The following is a 17,004-nucleotide window of genomic DNA, read 5'->3' on the forward strand; positions in this document are numbered from 1 at the left end:
AACACAACTGCACATCGTACATTGTCACGCGACGCGAAAAGTCAATTGTATCGCATCGCTACCCTGCACTCGACGTGTACCTAGCTTAATTGTCTGTTCTCAGACTTGGTTTTGTATTTTTGAAGGGTGATAAAAACTATCGGATGTCGAGTTCAAAGAAATACTTTTTAACTAGATTTTTAAAGGGGAAACCTTCGACGCGCGCTGTTGCTTACCGAATCGATACAGTGTATCAGAGGAGTGACGAAGAGACAAGAAGAGGCGACAATCTCCGACTTGCAGGGATACCGATCGAGGCGACAGGACACCGGATGCAACGTCGAACGAAGACGGAAACTCGAATCGCGGTCGTAGTAAATCACCATCAGAGCGTCCGCCTGTTTCTTGCGCTTGGATCGTGTCGACCGACCATCTGTCATCGAGCTCCGCGTAGCCATTAAACAAAAGGTGGACGATCGAAAATGGCATCGATGACGCGACGACAGCCTTGCAGAAATCACCGCAAGTGACGCTACCATCGTATCGCTAGATTCTCAGATAATCTCAAGTAGGGCTGGAAATATTCCAGTATTCGCGTAACGATATTTAAATATTGTTAATAAAATATTATCATTTGAACGTCGCTATTCAAATACGAAACTGAATTGTACGTTGCATCGAGCGCCTCGAATAGGCAGAACCCTTAAATTCAACCCTACATCTTCGAAACAAATTCGAAATTAACAACACGATGACTTAAACCCCCTTTAATTTCAGGTGTACTACATCATATTTCAGTTTCACAAAACGATCCCTAACACGGACCGCAAGAAGTAATCGATTCGGCGTGGAACGAACCATTAGCGATCGGTCGCCGATTCATGTCTACGACCGAGGAGAAATTCACTCGTATAGCCGCTTAGCCCTTTTCTGCTGTTTATTTTAATGCGACCGCGGACCACACGGCTCGTCTTGTTCGACGCGACAACGGCACTTTGTCATAAAACCACGTGTAAGTCCGTGAGGTGTATCCGGCGACTATTTGAAATTTAAATCGCGCGCGCGGGGCGCACATCGAGCACATGAATCAACGTGTACCAACGATGAATCGAGCTGAATCCTCGTTTTTCGGTGTAGGCGAGTTTCCGTTCCGAGGAGAAGTTGCCGGACTCGTCCAGGGACGCCATAAAACTTGCGATATTGCCTGTCTCTTCGACGCTGTCCCTTCCAGCCACGTAATTGATCGCGGGGAATGTATAATCGCCTATGAAGGCGCAACCAAATTTTAAATCAACCCGCAATTACTAAACCCTCCAAGGACTTTATTTTGCTCTTTAACAGAGCGGTGATTTCACAAACAGCTTAGCCTTTGTTCTTAATATTTTACGTGTAATCGTAAGAACGTTTACTCTTGCCAACGTTATCGATATCAGGAAATATTTACTCTTTGCATTGTAGAGAAAAGTAAAGTAAAGAAAATGAATCTAACGATGAATTACTCGCGAACAGACACAGCCCGGCCGGTGTGAAACGCGTCGATTTTCTAAGCGCGACAATTAGCCGCATCTACGGAATAGAAATTCGCGTTCCCGGAAGGCGCGGCCACGACACAGATGTTCCAGCGAAGACTTTCCAGCGATTCGAACCTATCGCATTCCTGCGCGTACGCGCGCAGTCACCGCTCTTTGAAATCGATTTGATCCCGAGTTCCTCGCGCCGACGGATCCTTTTTATGGCGAAACAGCCGAATGCCTGACCGGCATTAACGCAGAAAGCGCGCGGAAGCTTGAAGTTTGTTGCAGTCGAGAAGAAACCCGCGACTCGTTTGTTGCGACATCGCTCCGCGACCTTCAACTTTGCACCCGCGAAACGACTCGCGATGTGCATCCTCGTTCATAAATTGCACATTCTCAAAGGGCGATTATTTTAATTAACGAGAATTGAGAATTCGATATTCGTTAGACTTTAGTGGAGATAAAAATATCGAATGGCGAAACAAAGATAAGCAGCTGCTCATCCTTGGAGTAAAAATTGTAATTTCAAATATAGAATATTGTAATGTAAGTTGAATAAGTAAAAATTCAATCGTCCAATCGAAAGAACGCCACGCGTGACTATCTTCGAACGCGTCAAGTAGCTGCCACTATATTCATAGTGGGTCGAAAGGTTGCCATCGGGTGGCTACATTGTATCGTTGATGAGCATACATTTCCAACAGGCTGATGCTCGGGCTGCCAACAATCGTCTCGCTATCGATACGATCTCCTTTCGATGGACTTCCATTTTCCGTGGTCAAGATATTCGTGGCCATTCGACGCAATATTCGTATCGGGGATCGAAAGATCCGCGGCGGATAGCAGAGTCTCACGGCGGTCTTCGGGGCCCCATCCCTGTTCCTCCTACCGGCCGATGATCGTTTTCTTGTTTCCTTCGTTCTCTCCCTTTTCCCCTTCGCCATGGCCAGGGCCCCGCGGTCGGTAGAATCTCGCAGAGAGAAAGGGCCCCCGATGATCGGTCGTAAAACGTAAAGGGGACTCGTAAACGGAGTGAAAAGATGTCAGAACGTAAAAGCCGAGAACAGGTCCCCGACGAGGATGTGTGGGCGTACGGTTGCTGCCATCCTCTCCCTCCTTTTACGTCCTCCCTCGTCTCCTTCGGCATCGTCTGCTTCTACCTTGCCCGCGATGTTCCTTTTTGCCCATCGCTTCTTCGCGACATCAAGAAGTCCCCCTCTCCGTCGGAACGATTATTTCGAGCAGTCCGCTCGCACGCTTCGAGAGACCGAGAGCAGGGCTGCGACCAGAGATGGACAAAATTCTTATCTGGATGGAAAGTTCGAGTCGTGGAATGAAACGTTTCGCGATAGACACCTATACACTCTTTTTTTATTAAATTGTAGATCCTGGAAGTGGCTCATAATTTCCAGCCACTGGAGGGAGTGAAATGCATGTGAATCTAATCGTGACCTATACCACTGTGACAGATGATCTTTAAACAAACTTTTTTGGAACAAATTCTAATACTCGAATATGGAATTATTCGAAAAGTTTCACCCTAATCTGGCGCTAATCGAGAGAGTTTCGTGAAACTCGAGAGGTTGCTTCTACTTGTCCGACTTCTCTTTCTCTCCGCAAGACTTTATTCCCTGCCAGACTCCGTCGAAGGGCATTCGGGAAAGCTTAATGGTCGGTTCGGTCGGTCACGTTTTGAGGCTGATTCGCCTCGACGCTGTCGGCCGTTCGTAGAAATCAATCTCGGAGACGGTCGTCGCTTTGCGTCACAGATTATGTAACCCGATTACCGAGTTTCATTAGAGAGGAGAAACTTAATCGACTGGTTAGATTCCTCCGCGTCGATGTTCCGTGAACGTCTAGAGTCTTTTCGGATTTTTCGTCGCAGGCGAAGTCGAAGGAAAACGAAACTGCGTCTCAATGCCTTCGGGTGATCTACGACTGCAAGAAGAGGAATCCCAAGAACAGGAATTCTACAGCCCATGCGTATGGTGGAATTATTTATTTATTTGTTTTTAGCGTAACAGTCTAAGGTTTCGTCTTATTTCGTCTTTAAGGGAAGGTTCATCCCTTAAAGTTCGTAACATCTTTGAAAAATGGAGTTAGTCGAGGCAGACTACTTGGAAGGTAAGAAAAGTAAACAGAAAAAATTGATAGCAGTACTGGTTACCAGAAGACCTTCACGAAGACTTGGAGTGGAATAAGAAGTCCAAGTCTAGATGATATTCCTGAGCAAGGAATAAGACAACACTTGCGTATTATGATCGAAGGTTTACCGATGGGGTCTGGTCGATCATCTCTTCCCTGCTGCTCCTTCTCGCGAGAGGGACAGTTGATCAAACCTGCGGGCGAACCTCTATTAAACCTCGACCGTGTACGGGTCATTTTCCAGTCGTGTCGCGGTTTACCGATGCGAGTGAATTTGCAGGAGGGCCGAGAGCGGAGGATCATCGGTGAAGAATTCCAGCAGGAATGCCCTCGGGGAGGCACCTGTAACCGCGACTGGACGGGAGAAACAGAACAGGTTGAGACGTGGGCGTGGGTGGACCGCTTGATCTTTCTCTCCCGTGCGATCCGTCCGTATACCGGGTGCTCGACTAATGTGGCGATGGATGCGATCCTCTCGCGAACAGTTTCGACTCTGTCGAAAAAAATTGTTTACTTTTTGCAAACTAGAGGAGAAGTGTATTTTGTCGTTAAGATTGTCTGCGAAATTGAAGATTATCGATCAAGTCGTCGATAATCTTCAGTTTAGTCGAAGTTTAAAGAAACTTCTCACTGTCAAAATTAATTTTCCCCGTCCGCAAGGTCAACGAAGACTTCTCGATATGCAAATAGCGGCACGTTCCTATCAAGAGTCGAAGAGCAAGATTTATCGAAGACCTTCCAGACCTCTCCTCGTTGCTCCTAAAATTTCTCAGCTCGTTACGTCACCCGCGAGAATCGCTTCGTCATTCGACAACCTCTGTCGCCTTACTTTGATCGTTGGGAACTTCAAAGCCACTCGCCCGCATCAAGAAACTCGTTCGTCCTTTCCGCAGAATGAGTTTCTTTCGCGCAGGCTGCCACTGTTTATATGCGAATTTATTTCGAACAGCTGTAAACTGTTTCTTTCGTAAGTCCACCGGTCGCCCGCATCCAAGTTTACGGCATAAGAAAACGACCATCTCGCAGACAATCGAATACATTCCAATTTCGCGAAACTTCTTCGACGCTTTAAGTTACGGGCGTTATTTACACTTTCAATCCTACACCTCTATTTTGACTAATTTATCGTTGTAGAAGTTCTTCGAAGTTGTGTTTACATTAAGTAATGACCGTACTGCTGGTGATGTTTCTTCGTTAAAAAACGATTAGTAATATCTGACGTTTCAATCATCATTTGGAGTCACAGTACGTGGTGTTATGCTAATGCATAGATATATCTAAATGAAGATTTCTTTCATGAGGGAGAATTTTTCTCGTACCCTTCTGTAATCTATAATAATCTATCCGATAAACTGTGTCCCACTGGAAAATCAGACAGCTATGAAAATAAATTTTAGTCGAGTAAATATCGCATCATTTTAGAGTAGAAACGCATCGTAGATTCGATCGAGAGGTGCTCGAATCCGTCGCTAGGAGCGTCCATCCACCATTCCACCTTCGGAAGGAAAGAGGTGGCCTTAGGGCAGGTAGCCTCGGCTCGGTGGCGGCGGGTCTCCGGCAAACTGCTACCAAAAAACCAGACGGGCTACCGAAGAGAAGCCGATCGTTGGTATCTATGTACATAGGCCACGGGTAGAGAGGCCGTCCAGCCGTGTCTCTCCTACAGGGACGAGATCGGGAATCACGTTAAGCTGCCAATAAGACCATGCTCTCGATTTTCCCTAGTGTGACAATTTGGTCCAAATGACACAAACGGTTTGTTTCTGATGATATCGTGAAATTTGTTACTAATAGCGACACGCCGTTAAATTTTTGACAAGATTCGACGAGGCGATGTCTTTGTTCCTCTATTTTTTCAAAGGAGAAATTTGCATGGAAGCAACAGGACCTCGACATCGACGTGCACCTTTTGGAACAGTTTTAAAGAGGCTTCCAAAGCTATAACGCGGCTGCGAGGCCAAGTGTCGCGCGACAGATTTTATCGTTGCTGGAAAATTACGGGTTATCGACGGGGTGATTAATGGTCCCCTTCTTGATATCGGACGGTAATTAAACGCGCCGTAATTTGTGCGCCGCGAAAGGGAACGCGCGCCGCTCGTCTGACAAGCCAACTAGGGTTGATTTAAGGAGCTATACGACGCGAACCAACGGTTCTCCATCTTTCTCTCTTCGTCTCGGCCGGCGTTTTCCTTTTCTCCTCTCTACGCACGATCCACGGGGGTTGTAAGCACGAAAACTTTGCCGTGCAACGTTGCAAACGACGCTTTCGTCATTTTGTTTTTTAATCGCGACTCATCGGCCGATAAATAACGCGCGGCCGTCGCCGTTCTCGAGAGATGCAAAAAGCAACTATCATACTTAACGTCACACGGGGAATGGTTGCAAGTATTTTATTATACGAGGCTCTCGTGGACTGGTCTCAGTGGCGTAACCAATTCTGGGACTCGAGTGCTAAAATTGTAGGGGGGCCCCACTTAGAGGGAAGTTACGATTTAGAACCATAGTTAGAAGATCGTAACGTTTAGCTACCTTTGAAATGTATAATTATTCTAACGTATTCGCTGTTTCATTTCTCTTAAGAACCTAGGAGAAACCGATGTACATAGACAAAACTGAGCAACGTTAAATGGTAGAGTTGAATCCTAGTAATGTAATAATTCTAGCCCAACATAAAATCTTCCAGAAAGGAGAAAGGCTTGTCAAAGTTGTAGTTACCTCGAGTAAATATAATAGATCCGTCGCTGTAGATGTCTCATAGCGGGTCCTCTCGATGCGTTCCACTTTGATTCTACGCGCGCGACACGTCGTCATGATGCACGACGATTATTAATTATCCGCGTGCTCGATCGCAGCGATAACGAAATCAATTATCCGACTTTCTCTCTCTGTCTTTCTCTGCCCAACGAACTCCAACAATTGATTTAACCGGACGAAGATAGCCATCGATGAGAACGATCTCTCCGTGCTTCGTTAACTCTTTCGTTGATTCAGAGTTGACTGACTACGAGCAGGAACTTTGGGTGCCTTTGACTCACCGAAATGTCGCTTTGTATCATTTGGCGAGGACGGTTCAACCAGCCGATCGGTAAGCATATCATGCAGACGTTCCTAGGTCTATATGGAATCTAACAAATTGTAGGGACAATTTTTTTTTTTCTTGACAGTGTGTTTCTCTAATTCAATCAGAGACTATTACGACGTAATCGTTCCTGTTAATTCTCTTTAAAGAGTACTTGCATGTTTTCGCACGTTCGCCCTCCTTTTCCTTTGGTTTTCGAACGAATCGTTTCGTCTAACTAAATCAAATGAAAATCACAAGGAAGCCAGTACCGCCGAACGCACGTTAGACGGCTAAGTAGTAACTCCTCCGAGCACAGGTTCTTGTAGCGACGATCAACGAATCGATCGAGCTCCATAAATCTGTACTCTCCGCGGTTTCTACTCTCCGTTTCCGCCCCCATATAAAGCGCCAAGAAAACGACCGACGAGGTATTATAAACTCCTCCGAGTCTCGGGGTCCGGCTGAAAGATGCCTCGACCGTTTACTTTTTTCCTCTTTTCTTACGATCGAGCGATCACTGCGACGACGAGGTCTCCGATGACTCGACGAGCAACCCGACGACAGGTCGGGACTCCAGCGGTAGCGAGCCACGATTACAACTTGGTATAGCACCGGTCTCCTCTTACGATCTAGTTAGCGCGATCCGTCGATCCGATTGGCGTGTAATCGATTGGCCGGTGCCGCTGTAAAGGGACGCTGGGAATTCGCTGAATCACTCCGCCATCGGAACGATGATAACGGCCGATGCCCTTCGTCTCCACTTGTTGATGCCCAGAAACGACTGAACTAGCCGACGTGATCCGTCTCTTAATAAGACGTCAATCCTCTTCTGGTCGGTTTAATCGCGCGTCAACACTCCTGTCCTCGCTATCTTCGCGCACAGGCTGCTCCGATTGTTCATCGAAATTAGATCGACGGATATTCCAAGAAATTTGAAAATCGTCAAGAATTGTTCGTTCCCTTCGAACTGTGTTCCAACTTTCCACAACTACCGCAATCATCTTCAAGACGCATCGCGTCCGGCTGGTGAGGGTTTCATCGACGAACACGTTTCTCGATCCGCTTCTAAATCGATTCGTTCCCTCTCTCGGAATTACTTAACTCATCTCCATTTCCGTTTCTCATTTTCTATTCCCTTCCCGGGTCCCCGTGGTAGATGTGCGCGTGCGCCACGGCTCGCGCGTTAATATTTAACGCGTCATTTCGCTCGCCGCCATGCAAGATGGACGAGACTCGATACATGACGTTCTTATTTAAATGCCGAGGACGCTGAACCGCGTCGTAATTATTTAACCGGCGCTCCCTGCCATTAGAGAAACGAAAGATGGGAGGAAGGCGCGCGCGTCAGCCTCGAGCCGCCGCGGCGCCATTGAAAACGCGCTCCTGAAACGATCGTTATCGGTAGGCGAATCTCCTCCTCTCGGTGGATAGCCAAGTCGTTAGTCGGTCGGCTATGGTTGACATCCTCCGTGACGCGAGCAGGCCTCTGGTAATTAAACTCTCGCGATTTCCACCCGTCGTCATAGCCGCGGGCTTTTTACGACTCCGTGACGTCCACCCTCCGTTCGACTCGTTCCTGACGCAGGCTGCACGGCCAGCGGGAGAATCATTAGCGATCCGTCACTAGACCGGGAATCTAAAAAGGAGCCGGCGAGCAGCAGCTGAGAATCCACGCGCACGCCTCTGCCGCCCCATTCGTCCGAGGAATCACCTGTACCGGCTGCTAGAGTGATTAATGCGGGTGGTTTCGTCCTTTTCCGTGATCACTCTCGCGAGCTGACTTTCCTACTTCACGATTTGGAACCGTAACTCCGAATGAATTGTATCCCTTGGTGGATCAAACTCCAGACAAGTAACAGTAAAAATGATTCTAGAAAAAAGGCCCTTGGAACTGCTCGAGGGCTGCAGTTCAGGACAGGTCTTTCACAGGTATGTTCTTCCGTTTCTAGAGGCTCGAAAGACTGTCTAGTACTGGTGTGCTATGTTCGAGATATCCGGAGCAAAGTCTGGTCTTGGTATTCGCTCGATGTTGCTGGTATGACTATATACAATCACGGTATTAAAATGGACCAATAGATCTTAACTATCGAGAATCCTAGACGAGATCTTAATGTCGGAATGATTTAAAAATTTCTCGTCAACCTGGATTTTGCTATGAAAAGCAAAAGTCTTTGTATATAATCGATCAGTTATATCTGGACGGCTCAATTAAAGCGACCCAGATTCGAATTTCGATCGGTCATCCCCGGACAATCTATTTCCACCTTTTCTACTGTTTCACGATTAAACGCGACAACGTACCTTTCGTTCTCTAGTCGTAAAGTTAAATACAGACCACATATTTTCAATAATAACACAGCGCGACGGTTTATGTATGCAATTATTCGATCGATCAAATTCGAACGGGGCCGATAGGAAATTCCTCAACCCCTTCGGATCTAAATATTTTCCTTGAGTTGAAGCAACATGCCCAACTACTTCTACCGTTCTAATTATTTCTATCGTAAACAAAATAACGATTCGTGAATTTTTGCATGAATTGCTCGTTTGCGTGAATTTTTAATGAAACGAAAGTGACCACGACAACGTGAATCGCTGGCCATCATCGGTTTCTTTAACTAGACGTTAACTAGACGTTAAACTCGTTCGTTTAACATTTGCTCCAGCTTGCCTATTTGCTCCCGATTCTTTGCGTCACCAAGCTAGAGCGCATTCCACGAACTAATAACATTGACCGCGTAAGAAGCAACGTCGTTTGCGAGCGTGTACTCGCTGCAGCGACGTTTGATAATGCAACAACGTTCGTAAAATCCTCTCCGCGCGACGATAACACTGGCTGTAATAACGACTAGACCGTGAAGCTCGATGTCGTCTCGATTCCAGAACTCCTGCTCCGCGGAAAAAGAATCCCGTGTCTCGGAAGACGGTGCGCGTCGAATGGTAACAAAAAGTCCATAAATATTACGGGTTGAACGCACGAAAGGGGACAATTTGAAGCGCGAAAGTCGACTTAATAAGAGTCGACTCGATCCTAGAGTCGTGAAAGTGTCACTCCGATTGCCATGTTATACAACGCGAGGGGATTTGTGGCGAATTTGGAAATCGTGGAAGTACATTAACGGCAAAAATCATCCACGAGAATCATCCGGAGGACTGGTTTGGTGAAGAAGAAACGCGACATTTACATCTACCCTTCTACTCTTTTTCTGATAGTCTATCCAAACGTTTTGCTTCCAATCGGTACTAGGAAATGAGAACCTTATTTTATAATTTCAATGTAAATTCCATGCTGGTTTCAGCTTAAGAAGCATTTCCAAGTACAGGGGTGTGACAACGCCTGTCGTCCTCTAGACAAAAGAAAATAACTTTCTCGTGTTAATTTGTATCTTTTGAACCACTCGTGGTGTGTACTTAGGTACCCCGCTCTGTTGGGTAAAATCTTCCAGTCGAGTGCGCGATATAAACGGATATTTAATTGGAACGAAAGTATATTATCGCATAGCAGAGGATACGCGTCGCGGGACACGCGATCCTTGGGGAGGATGACCGCAGGATTCCTCGTGGAAATAAAGATTTTTTCCACGGGCTGCGCTTCGTAACGGCTGCCAGTAATGCAGCAGCACGCTGCGCAAAGCTGTCCCCGAGCCGCAGCGGAAGAATCATGGCACCGCAGTGCAGCAGGACTGCAGACAGGGGAATACACGTATGCGTCGCTCGCTCGGCGCTCTTGTGGAAAGAAGAGTGTCGGAAAATTCGAGAAAAATCGGGAGAAAGCTGACTTGCTGCGACCTGGCATCGCGATCGGCCGTGAACGAGAAAATCAGCCCGCGGCAACCGTCGGAAACGATCGATGGGATCCGAACGAGACGTGCTGCAAGTCGTCAAAACCATGACGAAGTGACTAACCTACTTCGATGGTCGACGAGGAGGAGGATAACGTACCTTCTTTTTACGTAAATATGTTTTATCTTTAAATAAATTGTTAAATTATTCTCCACCAATAAGGTTCCAAATAGATCATTTTTCAAAAATAATTCTATCTTGCATCCATGAACAAGAGATGTGCGAGACTGTATTAAACAATTATTCAAACAAGCATCTATTATTGACATAATAACGAAGGTTTACATCCTTGTTTCTTACTATTCTATCTCTGCCGCCGAGAGAATCTGGCAAGCAGCGTTCGCACGAGGAACATTATCGCGTAATTGCGGGTTAATTCGAGGCTGGCTGAGGACGGTGTCACGAGCGTGGGCGATTCCTCGAGCTGATCTCGAATTGTCCAGCACGGTTACACGCAACGATCCGTCGGAGACGTTCCATGCATTCCTGATACCTTCGATTCACGCGGTCGAGCCATGAATACGATATAAAAGTTTCTCTGGTTGCTCCGTGTCAGATGGCGACATCTGTGGCGTCTTATTCTGTTATGAAACGGAAGATTAAATGAAATTTCAGAATTTCATTTACAGGAGAACCGAGTAAACAATCCCTTAAAATTCGTTTCACTGAGATAACAGAGCATTCGTAAGAAAATCAGCAAACTATTCAGATTGATCGATCGACTACGGGGTATGGTACGGTATGAAACTGGTGAACAACCACGTGTCGATTTGCCGTGCTGAATGGCAGTCGGCTACCATACGACACATCATTGCAACTCACACTCATCGTAGAGTCGTTACGTCGATGGCCCCTATTATGCAGAAATGGTATACAGATCTACTTCCAACTTCTGAAGAACATCATACCGCATGACTGCGCTAGTAGAAAGGAGTGACAATGATGGATGACTTCTCCCACTGAAACACCGTCGACTAATTTACCTACTGCAACTGTGGTTTGCGCATTGTAACAAACAGCTTATTGTATGGAGAGGAAAAATCCAGACAAGCTTCTCAACTCGGATGGACGTCGTTCGAATGATTATCCTCTTAACCGTATTTCACTCGAATACAGAAAAGTCCGGGTCGCACGGTAGAAACGCGAGAAAGTATCCGATTCGTGCATGAAAATCGGTAATAACGATAAAAACTAACCCGGTGCGGTTAACCATTTAGCTACCATACCGTTAGACACCGTCATTTATTATCCGCTCCGTCTCTTTCCGTCCGAGCAGTCGACGTGTAATTTCCTCGACCGTTACCGATTAATGACTGATTCAAGGTGATTCCGACGAAGCATTAGCCTAATAACTTATCCATGGCGTGTACGCGAAGGACAGAAAACATTTCTGACGTACGAGAATGTAATTCCGGCAACAATCGCCGAGGAAACGAGAGCGAAAAACAGAAACGCGAGTGGAAGCTCTCCATCGGACCAAACGCAACGCCTGATGCAAAGACGATTAACGCGAGAACATCGGGATAATACCGATTACTATCCGCTAGGTTAGAAACACGCTTCAAACGCAAATGGAGTCTTGAGTTGCGCTCGATATAATCGAATCCTCGACGTGACAGCGTTAAATCCCAAACGTTAAGTCCCACTTCGGCCTCAATAGAGCCTGACACTTGGATACGCAAGGTCTTCGTTCGATCTGGCTGGTCACGATGTTTAATACAAACCAATGGTTTATGATAAACGCATAAAAAGGTGCTCTATGTTCTCGTCTCTATACAAATTGAAAATTTCGTACCGCGATTCGCCTGCGGTTGACTTCTACGGATAAAATGAATTGCCCGCATCTCGGTAGCAATTGATTTACGGCCGAACATTAATTAACTGGACGTTTCTCATTCGTCTCGATGAGTAAATCACGCTACGAAGTCTCGCGATTCTCTTTTTTCGTCGACTTGTGCAACGTGTACCGAAAAAAGAAGCACAAAGTAGTGCAGTCGTATCAGGAAGTAAGAAACCGAGGGAACGCCGCGAGGGAAAGCTAGGTAAGGGAGAAAGGGACAAAAGGAACCAGAGAACAGAAAGGTTAAAAAGGAACGCGAACACAGAAGGAGATAAGAAGCACAGAGTCGGAAGGAAAGAGAAACAGAGAGATCGGTGGTCGGATAGGGCACGATTACCCGGTGCCGGGTCTGACCGCACGCCTTAATAGAAACACCCACGCCCTCATTATGCGGATATCGTAAACATTCCCCTCATATGCGGAGCAGCGATCTCCCGTATGCAAATCCTCACCCTCCTGCCTCTCTATTTCCCTGTTTCCCTCGCAGCGGTGGAGCAGTTTGCACGCCATCGCGTAAAGCAGTCCCGCGGTCGGTGTGTGTACGTCGGTAGTCGCTCGAGCGGAGACCAGCAACCCAGCTTGCCGCACTTTAGCGGTTATGGTCCCTCTTCGATGTCAGCCCCCGCACTTAACGAGCTCACCCACCTAGGCGAAACTGCCACGGCTTATCCCCCACGGAAATACTGGGTCACACGGAAACTTCGTAGCGCTGTTTCGATGGATGACGATGTTAATATAACGACGTTTTCTGGTTGGAATTACGCGGTGAACACGCGAGCAACACGTTTGAAAGTGGGATCGAACGAAGATGTATCAATTCGACGCGTCGATGAAGGCCTACTTGAGGACTTATTCATAACCTGCCGTCACTAAAGTACGACGGCGGTGAACTTTACAAGATAGATGAAATGCAAATCAATCGTCGGAAACTATTCATAGGAGTAGCGAGTAAATTGTACAACTTTCTATTGGATAGGCTTGCAAGTCGCTACCGTGCGGATGAATCACGAACCGCTGGATACGCGGACCTAATCGCGCAGCGATTAGGGAGCAGATTTATAAATCTAATTCCGCGACAGGACGGTAGTCGTACGATTCAAGGGGATCGATGCAGGAGCAGTAACTCAAGATTGATGACGATTGATGGGCTACGAACTCTCCTCTCGTTCTAGAACAGGTCTCGAACGATCTTTTCGCATTTCTCGCGGCAGGCGGCGTTGACTACTTTAGTCAGGCATTTGTGGATTCTAACGAACATCGAATTAGCGATACCAATCTGAATTCAGATGAGGAGTAATAATCGAGGAGTCGATAAAACAACTATTCACGTCAGGGCTCGGCGAACTATGACCTAAACTGTGTCTGGTTAACACTGTGACAGCGATGACATTTCCACATAAATAGATGTAGTGGAAAAAGGAAACAATGTACACTTTTTGCCGCTCCCACTCAGACTACCAAGCTGACAGTTCTTAAATGCCACGCATTTTTTACGATGGAGTTAGATGAAAAAATCACGATGCATCCTCGTGAGAAAGGAGCTTCTGGTGTATCGTTTCAAGGGATGATAACTAGCGCGGTATAAAAAACTTCACGCTGAATTACGCTTTTACGAAAACATCGTGTCTTTGACAGCGGAGTGATCAAATGCCGAGTAGTGTTCATAAATCAGTCTTATCGCCAAATCATCGACTGATATTTTAAAAAAAACATTCGCGGCATATGATTATGAGATAAGGTGGGGAATATCGCTAATCTTCGTACCGTGAAAAATTAAGTGACAACATGTACGATGTAAAAAAAACTGACGCCTTCGGTCTAAAAAGTGGCAACGTTACCAGCTCGATGGGCAAGCACGCGTGAAATGAGGTTCAATTGGAAACGTGGCTATGCGGCTCGCGATTACCATTTGGTTACAGAAAACGTCTGGTAATTGGCGTCGCGATGCTAGTTTACGCGCATGCACTTGTTATTATCGACGACCAAGTGAAAACGAACATCAACAGCGTTGTCCTATCGTTCCAGCCGGTTATGCGAAAACCGTAGATACGCGGCGCTTAGCGAGCGCCAGCAGCTCGTATCCAGTCCTCTCGGAACCTAATTACCCGCGTTGGAGACCAACGTATCCCCGGTATCGTCTAATCCCGCTCATTTAATAACCATCGCGTCCGTGGGCACAGCGCGTTTACAAGCTCATTACGCGTTATTTAGTATCGCACTCGGCGAGACGGTCCGTCGACGGAACGGGTTCGTCGCGATAAACCAACGAACCGAGACGCGACGAGCCCATACCACTAGCCTAACGACGATTTGCCACAGTGGTGCACAACCCTTTTCGCTACTCGGTCAAAGGTAATAAAATAATCCCAACATTTATGTACAATTCAGTTAATTTTATTCAACGTCTACCTCCACTTTAATCCGACACAAATATTTCCAACCATGATCATCGCTGAGTCTACGTGATGTAAGAAATGTACAGCGATTAAAACATACTAAAAAAACGAAGCAAAAGATATAGATGCGAGCAATTCTAATAGAATTATTGGATTTTTCAGAGCTCCAAAAGAATAAGGTATCGAACGAGTAACAAATTATTCAAATTTAATGTTTCGTTCTTTGTTTTGGGATTTCAAGAATCTCCAATCATCAGACATTAGGAGAAGACTGTGTGCATCACTGATTCGGTAGCATCTGTTGCGTAATCGTCGAATACAAACCTGTTTGCGCGATGATGGGAGCGCGCACACTTTATCCAGATCGTTTGGTCGGGTTTCATTCGTGCGACGAAAACAAAAAGAAGAAAATTGGACGAAAATATGGAAACGGTGAACGTTGAAACAGGAGAGAACAATTGAACGAGAATGGGAGAACGAGCCTGAGTAATAAAGACGACGGACGATGATGAGTGGCCGGTGCAAATTAGCCAACGCGTAAAGTAACCACCCCCGACGGGTCGCCGTTCGATAGTGGTTAGAATCCAGAGGGCATGAACATAATTGCACGAGGCACCGTGCGAGCTTCGAGTAAAAACGGCCCACCTAGTAGATCGACCTTAAGAAACATAATGAACGTCACGTGTCCAGCGCCAGGTGTAACGACACTAAGCATTACGTATGTATACTGAGCAGTAACACCACCGTGTATACATGTAACATGTTTTAAAATTTTTCATGTACTCAGACTTGTACGTGTCAGTATTCCAACGATCTAACAAGAAATTCAGAAGGTTTTGGAACAATGTATGCAAGCGGAATGCCGTTGAAATTGAAGTGAAATTGAATATTTATTACATAGCAATATCTTCTGGTCGTAAATAAGAGCCCGCGGTAGCCAGCGAAACGATCGCGATAAAGAAATTAATGAAAAAGATGAAAAGAACCCCGACGGCAGTTCGAGATATACAGCAAACCAGCGACTTAAATGCGCAGAGTTAAATTCCTTGCGCGAAACGTGTAATTTCGTGGTCGGATTATTCGGTTTCTATTCTGGGCGCCAAATCGTTACATTTCGTTTCTTTTCCAACGGAAAAAGGAACGCTCAAAGTCCGAGCCCGTTAAAAAGGGTCAGCTCGACGGTGGTAACGTCGCGTTAATTAATCGATCCCGTTTAGAGCGTTTCTAATTGGAAATTTCCATTTTCCTTCGAGCCTGTGCACTTGACTCTGCGATTCCAGCCGCGGTTAGCATCGACAGGATTGGCAACCAGCGGGACGTGATCGCGATTTAAACGTTTGGCTAATTTGGCGGGAGAGTCGTATCCTGAACAACTGGCAATTTTGTGATTCGCAGCCTTGAGGGAGTTTACAAAAGATCGCCCGTCTCGACGATTCCGCGTGTTTGCTCATATTTGCGTGCGACTTACAGATGCGGAGTCGACCAGGAAGAGAAAAATGCACGATAAAATCACACGGGTTGTGTCTTGTCTCTGTTCGACGACACAATCTTACTCGCGATAGGCCTAATCGCCAGAAGATTCGTATTCGATTGTAGTACTAATCGTCGATTAAATATTGTTATTATTATTTCGTGAGCCACGTGTGCGTGCATACATTGCAACGCACGCGTACGCATTTCCGGAATTTTGTTATTGATGCATTCCTTCAATCGAGCACGCACGGGGCACGACGGAAATGTCGAATCATCGGTTTTTTTTCGACGAAATTCGAAACTCGCTTATCAACAATGGAGAGAAGCCACGGAAAAAATTGTCCGTGTAATTGTCTCTACCGAAATAAATCGAATGTACTAATTAAATTTTCATATGTCGAGTTTAGATTAAATTTAAGAAAGTACTGTTTTACGTGTAGGTAAATTTACACGTCTTGGAATCGACGGTTGCCAGTAGAAGTGACGGGGAAACTGTGATCGCGTAATAGTCTCTATCAAAACAAATCAATAACGATAGTAACTGGATTTTTGTACGTTAATTTTCACTTAAAGTGAAAAATATTATTCTATAAATACGTTTACGCTCGTTAAAGTCGACAGACCACGATACTTCTGTCTTTGTTATTGCGTATAAATAGCATCCAAGTGGAAGGTAAGCGCGTAATTCGGGAACGAGTAAAACCGACATCGAACAACGAGAATCGCAATCAACGTCGAACGAAGGCAGTAAGT

General features: G+C 46.0%; 1 protein-coding gene across 1 annotated transcript in view; it reads right to left on the reverse strand.

Moving 5' to 3' along the window:
• LOC128885009 (uncharacterized) overlaps positions 1–17,004 on the reverse strand; it is a gene marked incomplete at its 5' end in the record, with an annotated part of 49,440 nt that overhangs the window by 9,068 nt on the left and 23,368 nt on the right. The gene's annotated exons all lie outside the window — the stretch shown is intronic.

The sequence above is a fragment of the Hylaeus volcanicus genome, chromosome 2 (genome assembly GCF_026283585.1).
Source record: "Hylaeus volcanicus isolate JK05 chromosome 2, UHH_iyHylVolc1.0_haploid, whole genome shotgun sequence".
NCBI lineage: Eukaryota > Metazoa > Arthropoda > Insecta > Hymenoptera > Colletidae > Hylaeus > Hylaeus volcanicus.